Below are 19553 nucleotides of genomic sequence, written 5' to 3' on the forward strand. Positions count from 1 at the left end.
GGAAATAAGAGTCCTATCAAGAGAGATGGCAAACTATAAGTATAAAATATACCACAATATTAGAAACCTCACAGTGCTCTATAGGAAAGTCAATAAAGATAACTTAATTTTTCTGGGGAAAATTGTATTTAGCATTACAAACTTAAATGTAAATTTTATATATGAATTCAATGAAGAATACATTTAAACTGTGCCTTGCCACATAATTATCTATTTTGTGTAAAACAATAAAAACGATGTACTTTTTGAACATTGGTACATCAAAGCTAAAGGTTATTTTTTACTTTTTACTTTATTGGCAACTTTGGATGCATTGTTAGGTTTTGGTTTCCAGAGGGCATTTTTTACAAATCTTGAAGCTGCCCCTCTGTTCAGCTTGGCTGCCTTCTTCTTGTCTGTTATTTCCTTGACTCGACTCTGTTCATATATATTCTGATTCTTTCCAGTTCCTGCTCTACTGGATGTTCCTTAGAATTAACTCCAGAGTTGCCAAATAAACCCAAAACATTGAATTTAATGTGTAAGCAGAAACAAAATCCACTTCTGCTTGTTCAGGTGGGTGCAACTGCTGCAACTCATTTCTAGAGACAGACATCATGGTCTTCAGCGTGTCATCTCTAGCAGTGATAGGATTCACAAATGTTGACAAATGCTCATAAATTCCTGTTGGATGGTCTTCATTAAGTTCTTCTCCTGCCGTTATGACCAGAGTGGTACCAGTTTGATGGGGGAGGGCCTTCTTCTGATGGCAGACTGCTGGCTTCTTTTATTCTCACTTGGGAAAGGCCACCAATTCTAAATGAACAGCCAAAGTGATCCCGTTACAAAGAAGTTAAATCATGCTTCTCTTTGGTTAAATCCTTTATGGCTGCTGATCTCACTCAGAGTAAAAGCCAAACTCCTGAAGCTGTATGGCGTTGCACAGTCTGGCTTTTGTTACCTCTCTGACTTCATCTCATCTGACCCTTTCCCAAGTCATTCTCCTCTAGCCACACTGGCTTCCTTGTTCTTTCTCACAGAAACTTGCCATGCTCCTCTCTGAGGGCATTTGTACTTGCTCTTGTATGTGCTTGAAATGCTCTTTCCACCCAGTATATAAAGACTCATCCTCTCCTTTCAGTCTTTGTTGAAATGTCAACTTTTCAACAAGGCCTTGCTGACCATTCTATTTAAAGGAACAGCCTGTCCCACTCCTTACCCACCCATACTTTGCTATCCCTCCTATCACTATCTAACATGCTATATATTGACTTTTATATATTGTCTGTCTCTTCCCTAACATTTCCTTCACCTAATCCTATCTAATAAAAGGGCAATATGCAAATTGACCATCACTCTAACACACAAGATGGCCACCCCCATGTGGTCAAATATGGCCACCCCATATTTATTATATGGACACAAGATGGCTGCCACAAGATGGCCAGCAGGGGAGGGCAGTTGTGGGCAATCAGGCCTGCAGGAGAGGACAGTTGGGGGGACCAGGCCTGCAGTGGAGGGCAGTTGCAGGGGGGGACCAGGCCAGCAGAGGAGGGCAGTTGGGGATGACCAGGCCAGCAGGGGAGGGCAGTTGGGGGGGACCAGGCCAGCAGGGGAGGGCAGTTAGGGGTGACCAGGCCTGCAGGGGAGGGCAGTTGGGAGGGACAAGGCCTGCAGGGGAGGGCAGTTGGGGGTGACCAGGCCTTCAGGGGAGGGCAGTTAGGGGCAATTGGGCTGGCAGGAAAGCAGTTAGGCATCGATCAGGCTGGCAGAGGAGTGGTTAGGAGGTGATCAGGCTGGCAGGCAAAAGCAGTTAGGGGCAATCAGGCAGGCAGGCAAGCAAGCGGTTGGGAGCCAGCAGTCCTGGACTGTGAGAGGGCAGTCGGGCATCTCTCGAGGGGTCCCAGATTGGAGACAGTGCAGGCTGGACTGAGGGACACCCCTTCCCATGCACGAATTTCATGCACTGGGCCTCTAGTAGAATATAAACTCTATGAGGGCAAGAATTTTAATATATTCTATTCACTAATTTATTCTCCTTTGCCCAAAACATTCATGGCATATAAGTAGGACCTCAGGAAATATTGGTTCAATGAATGAGAAAAATGAAGGTATATGTGTGGTCTGTGTGATCTTTAATAAGATTGCTAGATATGTTAATAAGATTTTTAAATGTTCATGAGCAAAATCTCTCTTTGACACTTATTTTCTGTGTCTTTTTCAAAGCCTAGGGCTGAGCAGTGTACTTAAAGATTCTAAGATTTTTTATAAAGTCTTTTTATACTTTTTTCTTTTCCCCAAACACTCACCAGTTTTTATTGATCTTGATCTGTTGCACTGAAGGTGGTTGCTCATATATTAATGATTAGGTGTTTTATGAAGTAAAAAAGTTAGAAAATATTGCCCATTTTTTAACTTCTTTTTTTATATCATGGACTTTAGCTCATGATACTTTGGGAGTTTTTAAAAAAATTCTCCTCAACATATTCCTTGTATGTAAATATAATATAGTCCTAAGAAACAGAAAGGCTACATATGCTTTATATTAGTACTAGAGGCCCGGTGCACGAAATTCATGTACAGGGTGTGTGTGTGTGTGTGTGTGTGTGTGTGTGTGTGTCCATCAGCCCAGCCTGCACCCTCTCCAATCTGGGACACCTCGAGGGATTTCTGACTGCCAGTTGGACATCCCTCTCACAATCCAGGACTGCTGGCTCCCAACTGCTCACCTGCCTGCCTGCCTGCCTTATTGCCCCTAACTACTTATGCCTGCCAGCCTGATTACCCCCAACCACTCCTCTGCCAGCCTGATCGATGCCTAACTGCTCCCCTGCCGGCCCAATTGCCCCTAACTGCCCTCCCCTGCAGGCCTGGTTGCCCCCAACTGCCCTCCCCTACTGGCCTGGTCACCCCTAACTGCCCTCCCTTGCCAGTCTGGTAGCCTCTAACTGCCCTCCCCTGCTGGCCTGGTCACCCCCAACTGCCCTCCCCTGCTGGCCCAGTCACCCCTAACTTCCCTCCCTTGCCAGCCTGGTCACCCCCAACTGCCCTCCCCTGAAGGCCTGGTTGCTCCCAACTGTCCTCCTCTGCCAGCCCGGTCACCCCTAACTGCCCTCCCCTGCAGGCCTGATAGCCCCCAACTGCCCTTCCCTGCTGGCCATCTTGTGGCGGCCATCTTTGACCACATGGGGGCAGCCATCTTGTGTGTTGGAGATCGTCAATTTGCATATTACCTCTTTATTATATAGGATATGCATTTATTCAAAAAACACTTCACTCTGACTATATTCATGCAAGAAATCATTATTCAGGATTTACTATGTACTGGGCACAATTTTAAGGGCTCAAATTCAGCAATGAACAAAGCAAAGCCCCTATGTTACATGCTTCATAATAAATTACATAGAATTTGGAATTTTATACCTTAAGGGGATGTAGAAAATATAGTAACAACCACCAGTTTTACAACCAAATAAACTTATACCAGAGAGCTTGAGTGGTTTTCCACAAGGTCACACAATTAATGTCAGAACATGAATAGAAGCTATTTCGATGATTTCTACTGCATTGTTAGATTACCAGTTCTTGTTGTGACTATAAGAGGAGAATACTAAACATCTTTGTATAAGTATCCTGGGATCTTCTGCTTTTCCTAGGGCATAACAAAAAGGCTAAATTTCATATATTCATGTTTAGGGCAGCTGTGCAATTTGTTGTTATTTTTGTTATGGTTTTTATCCATCTGTCCTACAATCTGTTCACATAGCCTAGGCCAATTATGATGATAAAAACTTTGTCATGCATTCTGAGTCATATTGGTTGTCTCCTATCTGATCAACATTTAGCCTAATTTATTCCAGGATTAAGTAGGCTGTCCCTTGTAAAGATGATTATTTCTTTAGAGTCTGTAAGTTACATCGCTATTAAAATGCCCAGAATATGAGATAGTCTTGCAGCCTTGCGAATGGGGCAATTCAAGGTTAAGGTGGTCAAGAATTAGCCTTTAATTCAGGTGTCCTAAACAATACTCCTGAAAAATGAATGTAAAAAAAGAAACCCTGGGGGGGCTTAACTTTTAATAACCTAACACATTAGTAATCATCTTGGGTACATCCTTTCAGTCCTTCCAGAAACTCTGAGAAATAGATTTGGGCAGAAGGAGGAAGCAGACTGAGTGATGTAATGCTTTAGCATTACATAGTAGGAAGCAAGTGAAACCTATGAGACCTAATATTTCAGCATTTAATATAATTTCAAGGATAAATATGAGGTGCCAGAAAATTGATGGTTATCGCCCTTGAAGGCAGTGGATGATTCAATTTCATAGCCTGCTTGAGTTCACCTTTAAGCATATTTTACTAGGAAAAAGTTGAGACGTGCATTAACCTTTATTAATACATAATGAAAGGAATAATACTTCCTTTCTAAAACCCCATTACAGCAACATTAGTAAATGTTACACAAAAAGACCTGTGCGGTTACATTGTCACTCAGAATGAATTAAAGGCATCTTGTTGCCCTTTATCTCCCTTCTGTGTCCCTGAAAACAAGTGTATGCATGAAACTACAACTTAGAGGAAGGCTGGATCTAACTTCTGGACGTTGTCTTTCAGTGAGACTTTAGAGCATGTCTTTGACCATGGTCCTCCCTGAACTTTATTAGCTTTCTCTCTGGGAACTGACACATAAATCTCCTTCTGTGACTTTCTTATTCAAAGAAGCTAAAGGAGTTTATAAATTAGAAGGTAGTTATTTAGTCCCTGACCTGATTAGAGTGATTTGATATTAATTTTTAAAGTGTATTTTTCTTTTCATTCATAATCTTGTTTGGAAAAATAATAGGAATTTAGTTCTTCTCCAATTGCCCTCTCCATTCAAGTTTATTTACATTCTGTTAATGTTACTCTTTATTCCCAGATTTAATGCCTACTAATTAAAACCTTTTAAATTAAAAAGCAATTTATAGTGGGTAGTCATGTTTTAGGCCAGTATCTTCCCTGATAAAGATCAACTTCTATCTTAATTGAGCCTAATTTCTTTTTGCATCTGATAACACAACCTTGGAATGTCAGGCAACTTGTAACTTCCCTTTTCCTGAACGCCTCAGGGCACAACCAATATACCAGGGCAAAACCACAAATTGTTATCATGTTAATTGTTGACTGTTAACTATCCTGTACCCCCTATGTAAAAGAAGCATACATCTATCATTTTACTTTTTATCCAATCCCAGAGATTCTCCCTCACCCCCTTTGCTTTCTCCAACCTCCCCACCTCCCTAATCTATCACCAATGGATTTCAAGTAACCTATTTACATCTTCTCTTTTGAGGGGAATTATAAAACTAGGTGGAAAACAGCCATTCTCTAGAGCATTATCTCTGCTTCCCAGAAAGGCAAATATCGACAGTTTGGCTCAAATAAACTCACAAGAATTCTTTATAGGTTTGAATGTTTCTTACATTAACACTAGAAACAACAAACCTGTATTCCTGACCCAAAAATTTCATGAACATAATTATGGGTTATCTTACACAGCTAAGTATTGAAATGGTTTGTTATGCTGCAGTGGGAATTGGAGAGTATGTTTTAATATTTATTAAGGCTAGACCTTAATCATTATTCTTTTTCAGAAATTTTCTGATTAGTCTTGCTATCTTGGCACATACATTTAAAAAACATTGTAGTACCCCTGAAGTCCCTTTTCTATCATCATGACCAGTAAATATGTGTATATAAATATTACATATATAATTTTCTTAAGTTGGCTTAATAATTATAAAATATTATAATAACCTTGAAAGCTTTTCTATTAAAAAACAAGATATATGTATATTTATAAAAATTTTAAAATGTCCCTTAGTAAAATTTAAAAATTTCAATTATCTAGTCTTGCGAATTACCTGTATATTATATTTTAAAACCATTCATTTTACACACTAGCTGGTTTGGCTCAGTGGATAGAATGTTGGCCTGCAGACTGAAGGGTCTCTGGTTCGATTCCAATGAGAGGCACATCTCCAGTAGGAGGCATGCAGAAGGCAGCCAATGATTCTCTCTCATCATTGATGTTTCTATCTCTCTCTCCCTTCCTTTCTGAAATAAATAAGAAATATATTTTTCCAATGTCACCCCAATAAAATAAATAACAACAACAACACCCATTAATTTTTACAGTAATGTGGTAGGATCCACCTTAATGAATTTTGTCATTGCTTCTAATGGATTCTTAATTGACTCTCAATCTATCTACCTAAAATAATGTTAAGAAAGTATTTCATTTTATCAAGATTTATTTACTTATTTATTGCTTAAAATCAGGAATATATGCTGAATTTTATCAATGCCTTTTTGACATTTATAGAGATGATCACATAAATTTTCTCCTTGGATCTATGAACATGGTGAATTATATTGGAAGATTTTCATTATTCATGCATTTATTCATCAACTTAGTGCATATTTACTCAAAGTGCAAAGCACTGTTCTAAGTATTGGGGATACAGCAGTATTTAGGAAATCTAGATATTAAATTTATTGTGGCAAAATCTCACTTGGTTGTGGAAAATTCTCTTTCTTCTTCTTCTTCTTCTTCTTCCTCCTCCTCCTCCTCCTCCTCCTCCTCCTCCTCCTCCTCCTCCTCGTCCTCCTCCTCCTCCTCCTCCTCCTCCTCCTCCTCCTCCTCCTCCTCCTCCTCCTCGTCCTCCTCCTCCTCCTCCTCCTCCTCGTCCTCCTCCTCCTCCTCCTCCTCCTCCTCCTCCTCCTCCTCCTCCTCCTCCTCCTCCTCCTCCTCCTCCTCCTCCTCTTCTTCTTCTTCTTCTTCTTCTTCTTCTTCTTCTTCTTCTTCTTCTTCTTCTTTTTTTCCTTCTCCGTGAGGATCCAGGCACTCCAGTCACCCCTCCTGGTCTAGTGTGCACCACTCTGAGGTTCCCTGACTGAGCCATGAAGGCCACTAGTGGAGAAATGGGGCCATATTTTTCCTCTTGTGGTGTGAGAAATCCTGATGAGCAGTCTCAGGGTGGAAAATGACAGGAGACTCCACCTGTTTGCTTTACTCGGGCTTGACTTGAGAAATTGTCTTAGTTGTTAAGGAGGTCTAATTGTGTATGTGATGCTTCAGCCTCGACTGAAAGAAGCTACAACACAACTTCCCTCAATTCAGATTCTGGTTCCAAGGGTGCAGAGCTGTTAGTCTTAGCTGGCGCTGTACTTGAATCTGGTGTGTAGGGTTGAACAAGAGTCATTTGGCCTCTGTCTTCAGGCCCTAAAATTTATTAGAGATAGACAGTTACAGAAGTCAACATAATACTAGTAGAGGGTAATGGGTGTTTTGATAGATGGTAGGAATACCTAATCCATTCTGGGATCAAAGATAATCTCCCAGAAGATGAGATACTTAATCTGAGGACTGAAGAATGATGAGGAGTTAGCCTGATGAAGAGGAAGTAAGGAAGCGTTCCCAGCATGCAGCTAATGCATACTGTCAAGAGAGTGAGTAGTGAGAGATGGGACTGAGAGAGGTAGGCAAAGACCAGATCATTGAAAATTCTTCTTTAATATTTTGCTGAATTTTATTTGCCAATGTTTTATTTAGAATTTTTTAGGTAATCTCCAAAATGAGTTTAGTCTGTAGTTTTCTATTTTTGTACTATTTCTTGTAGATTTTGGTATTAATGTTAATCAGGCTTTGGAAAAATAATTTGAAACATCATTCTATTTATTTTCCAAGGGGTCTTTCCTGCTTCTCCTCTTAATGTCTGCTTCTCTATCTATATTTTTTCCTCTCCTTTCCTTCCTCTTTTTCCTTCACTTCCTCCCTCCCTTTTACTTTTTTAAAATCTGCTTTTTCTCCTCTCTTATATTTCTTTTCCTTCCAGCTTTTGCTTTTATTCCTACTTCTAGACTTGACAAATGCTATGAGCAACATCCTAGAAGTTAAGCTAGATAATATGTTCATAGAATAAAACACATATACAAAAAGATAATTAAAGTTAAGCAATTAAGACAAAACAAAAATCAATTAGAAAATATATACTAGTCACCTTGGTTGAGTTTATCACAAGTAGGCATTAATATTAATTTTTAAAAAATATTTTTAAAATTGATTTTTAGAAAGAGAGGGTGGGAGAGGGATAAAGGGAAAGAAACATTGATGAGAGAGAAACATTGCTTGGCTGCCTCATGCACACACCCTACTGAGGATTGAGCCCACAACTTTGGCACGTGCCTTGACTGGGAATCTAACCAGTAACCGCTTGGTTAATAGGTTGATGCTCAACCACTGTGCAACACCAGCCGGTCACTAACATTAATTTTTAGTTTTTGAACCCAACAATTGACTACTTCTGGGAATCTATCTGAAAGAGTTAATTGCATATGTACTCAAAGATATACTTGTTTAAGTGACTTCTCTGAAAACAACCTGTCTTCCAATAGGGAAGTACTGTGAGAAGTTACAACTATAAAAATGACATTCTATGTTCTTATATGTATTTGTGCTAATACATACATTGATATGGGAAAATATTTAAGTTGCATTATTACATGGAAAAAATCAGACCACAAAACACATGTTTTTTCTTATATAAAAATATTATTGCCTGAATGGATAGATGAGTAAAGGTATTATGTATGCATGTATATTAGTATATGTATCAATACATTTTTAAAAATCTTGCTAGATTTTAGGAAAATCATTGGGAAATCAATCTCCAAATTGTTTCAGTGTTAGAAAAAAATTAATTATATATTTCATAGAATTTGTGGTTCTGAAATTCCCTTTTCACTCCTGGGGTTAAGGATTATAATGTGTAGCAGTGACAGTACCCTATAATTTTCTCTTTCTGGACACACTTGAAAGCTATATTTTTCAGTCTCCAATGCAGTTAGTTTGAGGCTATGGAATATGGGCAGAAACGATTTAAGCCTCTCCTCAGGTGTGACCTTTAAGAAAGACCGTTTATACCAGCCTTCTCTTCATGGCAACCACAGGGTTCGCGTGTTCCTAATGGAGTGTGTACCTCGTGAGAGTTCCTGGATCACTTTTGAAGGAGAGTTAATCAACCCACACTGATGTGAGGCATAAGTAAACTTTTAGTGTGTTGTAAAAATGAGATTGTGGGTTATTTGTTGCTGTAGCTTAGCCTAGTTTATCCTGAACAATATGTATTGAGAAGGTTTCTTTAGAATTAAGAACTTTCTAGCCAAATTTGTTTGACAGGAGAAAGGATTTGATTAATTAGTCAGTATGCTACAGAAGCCAATAAAAGAGATTCAGCGAAAAGGAAATTTGGATAAAATTATTCTGCTTTAGAAATTGTGAGAACTTGATATTAGACTTATGACATCTTCAGGGAGAAATTTTATTTGGAACATATCTGAACTTCCAGAGTTGCCAGGAGAATAGATTTTAAGTATGAAGCCAACAGATTCCCCCAGAGGGCTCTTCTTCATGCCGTCTACTAGTAAGACCAGACTTGTAGATGTTTCGAGATGTTAGGATGTGTCTCTGAGGAGTTAACTTGGAGGAAAGAAAACATTTAAGATTTGTTATTTGAAACATGGGCAAGATTTTAAGTTTTCCCTGTATTATGACAATTCCTGAATACAAATTTGAATGAACAATTTAAAGTAAAGAGAAAATATTTTAAAATTTCCTACAATTGCCAAAACCGGTTTGGCTCAGTGGATAGAGCGTCAGCCTGCGGACTGAGGGGTCCCGGGTTCGATTCCGGTCAAGGGCATGTAACTTGGTTGCGGGCACATCCCCAGTGGGAGGTGTGCAGGAGGCAGCTGATCGATGTTTCTCTCTCATCGATGTTTCTGACTGTCTATCCCTCTTCCTTCCTCTCTGTAAAAAATCAATAAAATATATTAAAAAAAAATAAAATAAAATTTCCTACAATTATAAAAACAATTATATAAGCAAATAAGGCAAAAAAAAAAATACTAACCAAAGCTCTTAATCTGAATACAAACTGTCTAGAAGTTATAATGAAGTCAATAGACTGAGCTTCATAAGTCATAAGGTACCAGAAAGGCAAGGAAAAGGGCATGATGATAAGGAGGAGGTAAAAGAGGAGAAAAATGGAAGAAGGCTGAGGGCTGATTATCCAATGATACTGATATATCTACACTTATAAAAGAGAAACATGCAAATTGACTGTCCCTTCGTTATGCCCAGCAGCCAATCAGAGCAAGTATGCAAATTAACCCAACAAAGATGGCGGTTAATTTGCATATGCAGGCGCGGAGTGAAGACTGAAGACAGTGTAGAAGGAAGCCAAGTGCTGCAGAAGGGAGTGAAGTTGCGGAGAAGCAAGTGGGGCGGCGGAGACAGGAGGGAAGCAAGCAGAGCAGCGGAGACCACAGGAAGCCCTATCCTTGCAGGAATAGGCCCGAGGAAGCCTTATTCTTGCAGGAATCTTCCTGCAATGGGCCTCTAGTATATATATATATCCTCCTATATAATAAAGAGGTAATATGCAAATTGACCATCACTCCAACACACAAGATGGCCGCCCCCATGTGGTTAAAGATGGCCACCACAAGATGGCTGCCAGGGGAGGGCAGTTGTGGATGATCAGGCCATAAGGGTAGGGCAGTTAGGGGTGACCAGGCCAGCAGGGGAGAACAGTTAGGGTTGACCAGGCCAGCAGGGGAGGGCAGTTAGATTTGACCAGGCCAGCAGGGGAGGGCAGTTAGGGGTGACCAGGTCTGCAGGGGAGAACAGTTAGGGTTGACCAGGCCAGCAGGGGAGAACAGTTAGATTTGACCAGGCCAGCAGGGGAGGGCAGTTAGGGGTGACCAGGTCTGCAGGGGAGGGCAGTTGGGAGGGACCAGGCCTTCAGGGGAGGGCAGTTGGGAGGGATAAGACCTGCAGGGGAGGGTAGTTGGGGGGGGACAAGGCCTGCAGGGGAGGGCAGTTGGGGGTGACCAAGCCTGCAGGAGAGGACAGTTAGGGGCAATCGGGCCTGAAGGGAAGCAGTTAGGTGTCGATCAGGCTGGCAGGGGAGTGGTTAGGGGGTGATCAGGCTGGCAGGCAGAAGCAGTTAGGGGCAATGAGGAAGGCAGGCAGGCGAGCGGTTGGGAACCAGCAGTCCTGGATTGTGAGAGAGATGTCCCAGATTGGAGAGAGTGCAGGCTGGGCTGAGGGACACCCCCCCTGTGCAGCAATTTCATAATTTTAATAATAATGATAACAATAATAATGTGCATCTACATAGTTTGCTAGTTTTCCCTTTTTTCCCCCTTCAGAGGGCAATGTCCTCTAACCTATGATAAATACTATGCTAAGTCTTATTTTTTCTTCCCCGTGTCCTCTCTGGAATGTTCTTTGAGCACATGGACTTGTCTCACAATTTCTGACTTTGCTGTGGACTTCCCTCTTGCCATCACCAATCACGGACTTGCACTCCAAGTGATATGTTTATATTATTTTTATGACAAGCCAAGGGCAGATGGAGGAATATAATTACTCTTTTAGTATTCCCAAGACTAGTGCATTCAGATTGAGTAGGATCCTGATTTAAGCCAAGGAATTTAGTTCTTCTCTAATTGCCCTTTCCATTCAAGTTTATTTACATTCTGCTAATGTTACTCTTTATTCCCAGATTTAGTGCCTAGTAACACTCACTGGGAGATGATTGATTAGAGAGAATGAGGGTAAATAAGGAATGTGACATCTACCACTTGACTAGATTTAGTTGGAGCATGATGCAAATGCGGTCAGGAATGTGAGTTTATGCTGGATTAGAGCCAGATGGTTACTGAAAAATATTGTCCCATGACCCTGTAACCTCCTCTTAGACCCAATCAGCTGCTTTGCATATGTTGGTGCATCAGAGAAAAATCCTGCCATTATTTTATATATATATATATTGACTTTAGAAAGGAAGGAAGAGTGAGAGAGAGGCAGAAACATCAATGAGAGAGAAACATCAATTAGCTTCCAACTGCCTCCTGTACACCCCCATCGGGGATCAAGCTTGCATGTGCCCTGATGGGGAATTGAACCAGCAGACCCTTGGTTCCTCGGTCTATGCTTAACCACTGAGCCACATCTGGCATGAAAATCCTGCCATTTGTAACAGCTCTGAGAAAGGAGGTGGTGATTACTAGCACCATTGTCTATCAAAGCCAATTCCATTTATTTTCTCTTCCACAAATTAAGGAACATTACTTCTCATTCACAGATCACGCCAGCCCCTACAGCCACGGATTTTTCTAGGCACAGACTTCCCTGGTCCTCCAGCTCCCGCAAAACGTGCGTTCCTCTCTCCCGCCGGGACCAGAGACCTCACCTTATCCCAGGCGAAATCTGACCTTTCCGTGGTGGAGTGTAGAGCTCCTCTGAACCCGTGTGTTTGTGCCAATTGGGGACCGTTGTTCTGGGGCTCGCAGCTGTTCCGTGGGTGCCGCAGTTGTGGATTCTTAGGCTTCCAATAAGCTCCACTTTCTGGATCAAGATGGCGCAGACTCCGCGTCCAAGCCCGCAGCTCCGGGAGGGGACCCAGCCGCAGTTGGTGCTGCCAGGTCAGGGGAACCCCGTCTAGCAGTCCCCCACCTTCTTCTGGAATTCAGCTGTCTCCCAACTTGCCAACAAACACTCCTTGTGCGACCCTCAGCTGTTCTTTCTTTCTGCTCCGGGACAAGGCTCTGAACACGTCTGTCTATTCCGCTGCCATTATTCCCTCGGGAGGGGAACATTACTTCTCATAGGGTAACGAATTAAATGAATTAATGTGTGAGAAAACATCTAAAATAATAGTTAGAAAAACCTTCACTAACTGCTCTTAAAAAGGAGCAAGTTTGCCATGATATTGACCTTTGGGCAAAGACATCTTAGAAAGGATTTAAGAATCACAAGAGTAGTTGGATCAGAAGGGCTTTAAAGGACCATCCCATCATGAGATTCTTTTATTTTAGCTCTCTCATTTGAAAAATAAAGTATGGAATAGAATCCTACCTAATAAAAGAGTAATATGCAAATTGACCACCTCTGCTACACCAACAAGCCACGCCCACCAGCCAATCAGGAGCTAGTATGCAAATTAACCCAACCAAATGGCTGCAGCCACGGAGAGAGCAGGAGGCTTGGGTTGCCCTCAGGAATGGAGGAAGCCAAGATTTTGCCTACCCTGGCGAGCCCAGGCCTCTCCGCTCAAGGCTACAAAGTTTCAATTATAGAAGATAAATAAATCCCAGATATCAGGGCCTCCGCTTGGGTTGCCGGGGGGCATGGCCAGCCTGAAAACCACCACAGGCCCCTCTCACAGGCTGCCCCATGCCCCAAGGGAACCCCCACCTTGATCCAGGACACCCTTCAGGGCAAACCAGCTGGCCCCCTCCCATGCACCAGGCCTCTATTCTATCTAATAAAAGAGTAATATGCAAATTGGCCATCACTCCAACACACAAGATGGCTGCCCCCATGTGGTCAAAGATCCTGCCCCCATGTGGACACAAGATGGCTGCCACAAGATGGCCAGCAGGGGAGGGCAGTTGGGAGGGACCAGGCCAGCAGAGGAGGGCAGTTGGGGGCGATCGGGCCTGCAGGGAAGGGCAGTTAGGGGCAAACAGGCTGGCAGGGGAGTGGTTAGGGGGTGATCAGGCTGGCAGGCAGAAGCGGTTAGGGCAGGGGTGGGCAAACTTTTTGACTTGAGGGCCACAATGGGTTCTTAAACCAGACCGGAGGGCCGGAACAAAAGCATGGATGGAGTGTTTGTGTGAACTAATATAAATTCAAAGTAAAGGAGCAGAGGGGAGAGCAAGAGAACACTCCGCTCTTTCGGCTCCGCGGGCCGGATAGAACAGCCGAATGGGCCGGATCTGGCCCGCGGGCCGTAGTTTGCCCACGGCTGGGTTAGGGGCAATCAGGAAGGCAGGCAGGAGAGCAGTTGGGAGCCAGCAGTCCTGGATTGTGAGAGGGATGTCCGACTGCCCGTTTAGGCTCAATCCTACCTGGATCAGGCCTAAACCCCCCTTCGTGGGGTCCCAGATTGGAGAGGGTGCAGGCTGGAATGAGAGACATACCCCCCCATGCACGAATTCCGTGCACCGGGCCTCTAGTGATAAATAATTTGCTATGTGGCTATCTCTTACTCATCTTTTAGGGTTCAGCTAAAACTTCATTTCTTGAAAGAGGACTTCTCAAATACCACTTCCCTATCCACATTCTCTCTCAGATAGCACACTACTGCTCTTATAATAAGTTGCACCTCTATATTTATTTATTTTTTGATTATTTATTCCATGCCATTACTCTAAAGTATGTTACAAACTGAGAGTAAAACCAAGTCTGTTTTACACATGATATATAACCTCCTATCTTATTCGAAATATATACAAACATTGAATTATTGTGTTGTATACCTGCAACTAATATAATGTTATATGTCAACTAACATAAAAATAAAATTAAAAATAGTCAACAGTTTCCCATTTATATGTGACACATCCTAATCAGAAAAGGCATGATTTGTCACCCAGCTGGTGGGCTCAGTGGTTGAGCGTTGACCCATGTACCAAGAGGTCACCAATTCGATTCCCAGTCAGGGCACATGCCTGGGTTTTGGGCTTGATCCCCAGCAGGGGGTGTGCAGGAGGAAGCCAATAGATGTTGATGTTTCTCATTGGTGTTTCTATCTCTCCCTCTCCCTGCCTCTCTCTCTCTGTAAGAAAAATAAAAAAGGCATGATTTGTCAACAAACACAATTTAAAATTGTCATATATTTAAAAAGAAACTAAAAAATTAAAGTGTACATTAAATCTTACCTATGTGTTACAGAACCAAAAGTAGAAAAAATCTGATTTATTTTAAATCTTATACTTTAATTATAAAAAAAATAAATTTAGCCATTTGTTTATAATTTTATTTTTATTGGAAAGATTAATAATATAAAGTTTTCACATCTGGTTAAATGTTTTTATTTTTACCACTACTTCTATCATTATTCTTGTCAACTTCAATACCAACAAAAACGATTAATTCAACACACTGGCTGCTGAGATCCATGATTTTCTTAATTATATCTTTTGTTCTCTCAGCTACCCCTGTTGGAACTATCCTGGACCAGTGTTTTCCAAACTTCAGATTGTGATGTATTAGTAGTCCTTAAAATTAATGTAGTAACTAGAAGTTTAAAATGAGAATGGAATAGAATTTAAAATAACAGAGTGTATTTAAGGATAAGCATTGTTTTGTAAAAATATGTATATGTGTACTAAATATCTATGTAACATTTCTTTTGTTTTTGAGGGTTGTGGTAAAAAAAGTGTATAAAATAGTACTATCAACATTGTCATCATCAATAACAGTAGCACCTCTGAAACCTCAATTATAAGCAGCCTGCCCTTTTTCTAATACTGCTTTCTTTCCTTTTTTTTCTCCTTTATGGCAATCAGTCCACCTGAATGTATTATCCTCAAATTCACTGACTCCAACACTTTTTTCCTGTCCAATGTTTCCTGCTTCTCACTGTTCTGCTTGTTCAGGTCAGACCCCATGATCTATCACATTCAGTGTGATAGATCAAGGGCCTCAAGTCCCTTGTTACCCCCTTTCCTTCTGTCTCACTTAACTGGCAAAACAAATTACCTGCCTGCTCCCCACTGTACCCCATGAGCCTGGAATGCAGTAGAAGTTCTGGAGACATACCTTTGCAAACAAGTCTCAAGTAAGGTCTTGCCTCTACCACCCTTCATTGCCTCTTTAACTATCCAGCCATCTTACTAGAGTTCCCTAATCAATGACTCTGAGGTGCTTTCACAGCTTCTCTCTCCATTAGCCACCAATATCAACTACTTCCTCTCTAATTCCCTGTGGTGAATTTACTCAAATCCCAAGAAAATAAGAACCCATCATAATACAATTAAGTTATCTCTCCACCAAATTTTCATTTCACTGTATTTTCATTTTTACCCATATGTTCTTTATTTTCCTCCCGTGATTAAAAACTGCTCCCACTAAAGGCAAATCTCCCACTTGTCCCTTGACATATATACAGGGACTTTCCCATACTTGCCCTTCATTTCTCTGCTTCATAGTCACAAACAGATCATAATATTCTAGCTGGAACAAACACTGTTTTCCCCCGATTCTTTATGCTTTGTGTTTTGCTGGGTAAAATAGCAAAAGGACTGAGAAGCTGGAGAAGCATGAGTGGTGCTCGGTAGGGCATAATAATATGCTATCATGGGCAGCCAGGTGTAACTTAATGTCATTCTGTGCCTATCAAGGCTCCATAAAGGGAGAAATAGTAAAGGATGGAAGGGGATACATTAGAATACACTTCTACTTCTTAAATGTTCTCACAACTGGTTCTGTATCTATAATATATATATATATATATATATATTAGATGAATATTCAAATTATCTGGGACACCGTCACATCACCACTGTTCACAGGGTGGGTGGGGATGGGGGGCCACGGGGCGGAACTCCGGGTCTAGCACAATTTCATCCCGGCCAGGCAGACTCCCCCATGGCCCTGCAGCCAAATCCTGACGCCGACCTGGGGTTTACTAAACTGTACTGGAGCTGCTCCCCACACCCTCACCCCCTGCCCCAGGAATGCGCTGCCCGCAGCAGGGAGCCCTGGCAACCTCCTGACAGGCAGGTGGCTGGGGAGAACCAAGTGGGGCAGGGCCTGCAGGGAGCCACCGAGGGCCAGGGCAGCTGGAGTCAAGTTCCCAGGGGTCTGAGGAGAGTGCCTGACAGGATCCCGGACTGCAAAGAAGGAAGAGGAAGTGGCCATGGGGAGCTCTTCCAATCCCCCTGCACGGACACCCTACCCTAGCCCCTGCCCCCCCCCCGGGGGGGGATGGGGAGGCTGACAGAATGAGAAGAGCCAGCCTTGGAAGTAGCTGCAGCCTGCACCTCCGACTCCCGATTTCTTCCCCCGCCATCCCCTCCAGGAGCACCCACAACAATAGTACACCTGCGATGACCCATCAGTGCCCCTGAGGCACTCAGGCCCTTGGCCCACCACTGCCGGGCCCCCTCCACTGGGGCCAAGCACACCTGTTCTCCCTACAACTCCAGATCTGGGTGGAGGCAGGCCTGAGTGGCCCTCCAGGGTCAGACTCATCCCCCACCCCCGCCAACAGCAGCGGTGCCTTCTCCGCAGCAGAAGTGCACTGAACCTCACCGGGGGTGCTAACCCCCCCCCCCCCCTCCTAGCTTGCCTGGCCCTGCCCTGGTCCCACCCCGCTTCAGGAGATTGGAGCCCCATCCTGAGCAGGTATAGCTGCAAAACAGCCACGTACAATTTAAAGAACGGCACCAAGCAGGGAGGTTTGACAGTTACTCCCCCTTCAGCCTTGCCACCTCCCTAGTGCCACCCTACTGCCCTCTCCCCCCCCACCCCCGCCCTCTGCCAGCGCCTCCAGGGACGACCACCACTACAGGGCCCGCCCCTTCAAAGCCTGCGGAACCCTCTGCAAAGCTTCTATAGCTACAATCCCAGGAAACAATCATGCCCTCCTCCCCCAATCAGCACCTGCTTCCTGAGAGGGTACCCGTGATAACAATCCCTTCCTGTTTAGACATCACTTACTTGATGAAACATTTCTAGGTTTATTAGCTCAGAAGCTCCTCCTGAAAACCCAGTGAGGTAGGCAGAGAATTCCCATGGTATATGCGTATGCATTCAGAAATGAAGCTCAGAGAGGAAAAGTGTCAAGCCCAGTGGTTCCCAAGGTGCAGCACATGCCCCACAGGGGGGCAATTTGATTTTAAGTGGGGGCAATTCAAGAATGAGTTAACAGTGATTTTTTTGCACTTCTTATGGTTCTAGGGGGCCTCATCTACAGTGTATCCTATATAATAAAAGGCTAATATGCAAATGACCGAATGGTGGAATGACCAGTCACTATGATGTGCACTGACCACCAGGGGGCAGACACTCAATGCAGGAGCTGCCCATTGGTGGTCAGTGTGCTCCCACAGGGGTAGCGCCATTCAACTAGAAGCTGGGCTCACAGCTGGCGAGCACAGCGGCAGTGCTGGGAGCTTCTCCTGCCTCCATGGCAATGTTAAGGATGTTCAACTGACAGGGCTCCTGGACTGCGAGAGGGTGCAGGCCAGGCTGAGGGACCCCTCCCAAGTTCATGAATTTCATGCACTGGGCCTCTAGTGATTATATAACATGCTTTCCTAGTAAAATTGACTGGCATTTGTGGGAAGTATAACAAGATTTTTCTCCTTGCTCTACAACTCCCATAGTGTCTTTAAAATATAATCTGTCCTTCCACTTCTTCCCACAGTTATTATCCAGATGTAGAACGCAGAGGGAGTTTAAAGGTCTTTTCTCACTGGGACCTTGACGTACTCATTTGTAGAGTTTACGGGAAAGTAGATCCTTCGTTCTCGTCTGATGCATGTATTTCCGTTTCCTGACCTTTTAAAAAATGACACTTTAGTAGCAGTAATTATTGAGAATGGGAAATAATATGGGCAACAAACTTTGTACCATGATTTGTCACAAAATTGACCTCTCAGTCATCCATCAAGAGACTCTTCTTAATGACAGGTTCATCTACCTAGGAAAATTCATGGCCTCCAGAATTCCTTGCAAAGCATTGCTGAGAAAAATCTGCATTCTATCCCATCTTCTCTAGTATGTGTTAATGATATTTTAGGTTTATATTTTAAAAATCTTTGAAAGTGTTTTCTTATCTCTCATTGCCTTTCATTCTGGAAATGACTTATGAGTTAGATAAGGGGGTAACTTATTGAAATTAATAGGTTAAATTTGGTCAAGTTTCTAATTAAATAGGACCTGCTGGTAGAACACAAATCTGAGTATTCTTTTTATATGATTGCATTACTATGTTATGTAGGGATCCATCAATGTTCATCTTTTTGAAGTACCCTTATGACCCCAAGGAGAACAATCTTATGTCAAAAGTAATTATGGTTACAAGAATCAACCAATGAATGCATAAATAAGTGGGATAACAAACTGATCTCTCTCTCTCTCTCAAATCAATGAAAAAGAACATTATAAAAGCTATTATGTTTAAATAACATTGACTTAGTTAAGGGAGGAGGGAGATGTCCTAGAGTGTTTTCTAATGAAAGGATGTAGCAAATGAAGACTGGGAAGCAAAGGGAGCTTACAGGTGATCAAGGAGCTAAAGTAGGTTAACTAAGGCTGGAGTGAAGCGAGGGAAGCTAAGAGTGGCAGATCAGGCCCCAAACAATGAAGGGGATAGGGAATCTTATAAAGGCATGTTAAGATGAGTCTCTGATGTACCTTTAGAAAGAAAATGTTGAATGATCTAATCGAATTCCTCGCGTTAACTTTAAGAATGATTCAATTCAACGATCTCACTTTAAATTTGAGAAAACTAGAGTCCAAGAGGTTAGGCAACTTACTAAATACCATAAATCTATTCAAAGCAGAGCTGGGTCTAAAATTTAGATCAGATTTATGACCGAGTGCTGATTTTCTTATGCTATTGGGTTGATTTAATTTAGTGGTCCTCAATATTTTCTATTATTGCCAGGTTATTAGAATAATCTGTGTGTTAAAAAATAATAGAAGGCTAAACTCAATCCCAGAGATTG

The 19553-nt window shown here is 42.5% G+C and overlaps 1 pseudogene across 1 annotated transcript in view; it reads right to left on the reverse strand.

Moving 5' to 3' along the window:
• Positions 1-273: 273 nt before the first annotated feature.
• The window catches only part of LOC308241066 (nuclear nucleic acid-binding protein C1D-like), a 170926-nt pseudogene continuing 151646 nt past the window's right edge, over positions 274-19553 (reverse strand). The window contains exon 2 of the transcript in view: positions 274-742. The product of the transcript in view is annotated as a nuclear nucleic acid-binding protein C1D-like (transcript). The remainder of the gene's footprint in view (positions 743-19553) is intronic.

The sequence above is a fragment of the Plecotus auritus genome (assembly GCF_963455305.1).
Source record: "Plecotus auritus genome assembly, chromosome: 2".
NCBI lineage: Eukaryota > Metazoa > Chordata > Mammalia > Chiroptera > Vespertilionidae > Plecotus > Plecotus auritus.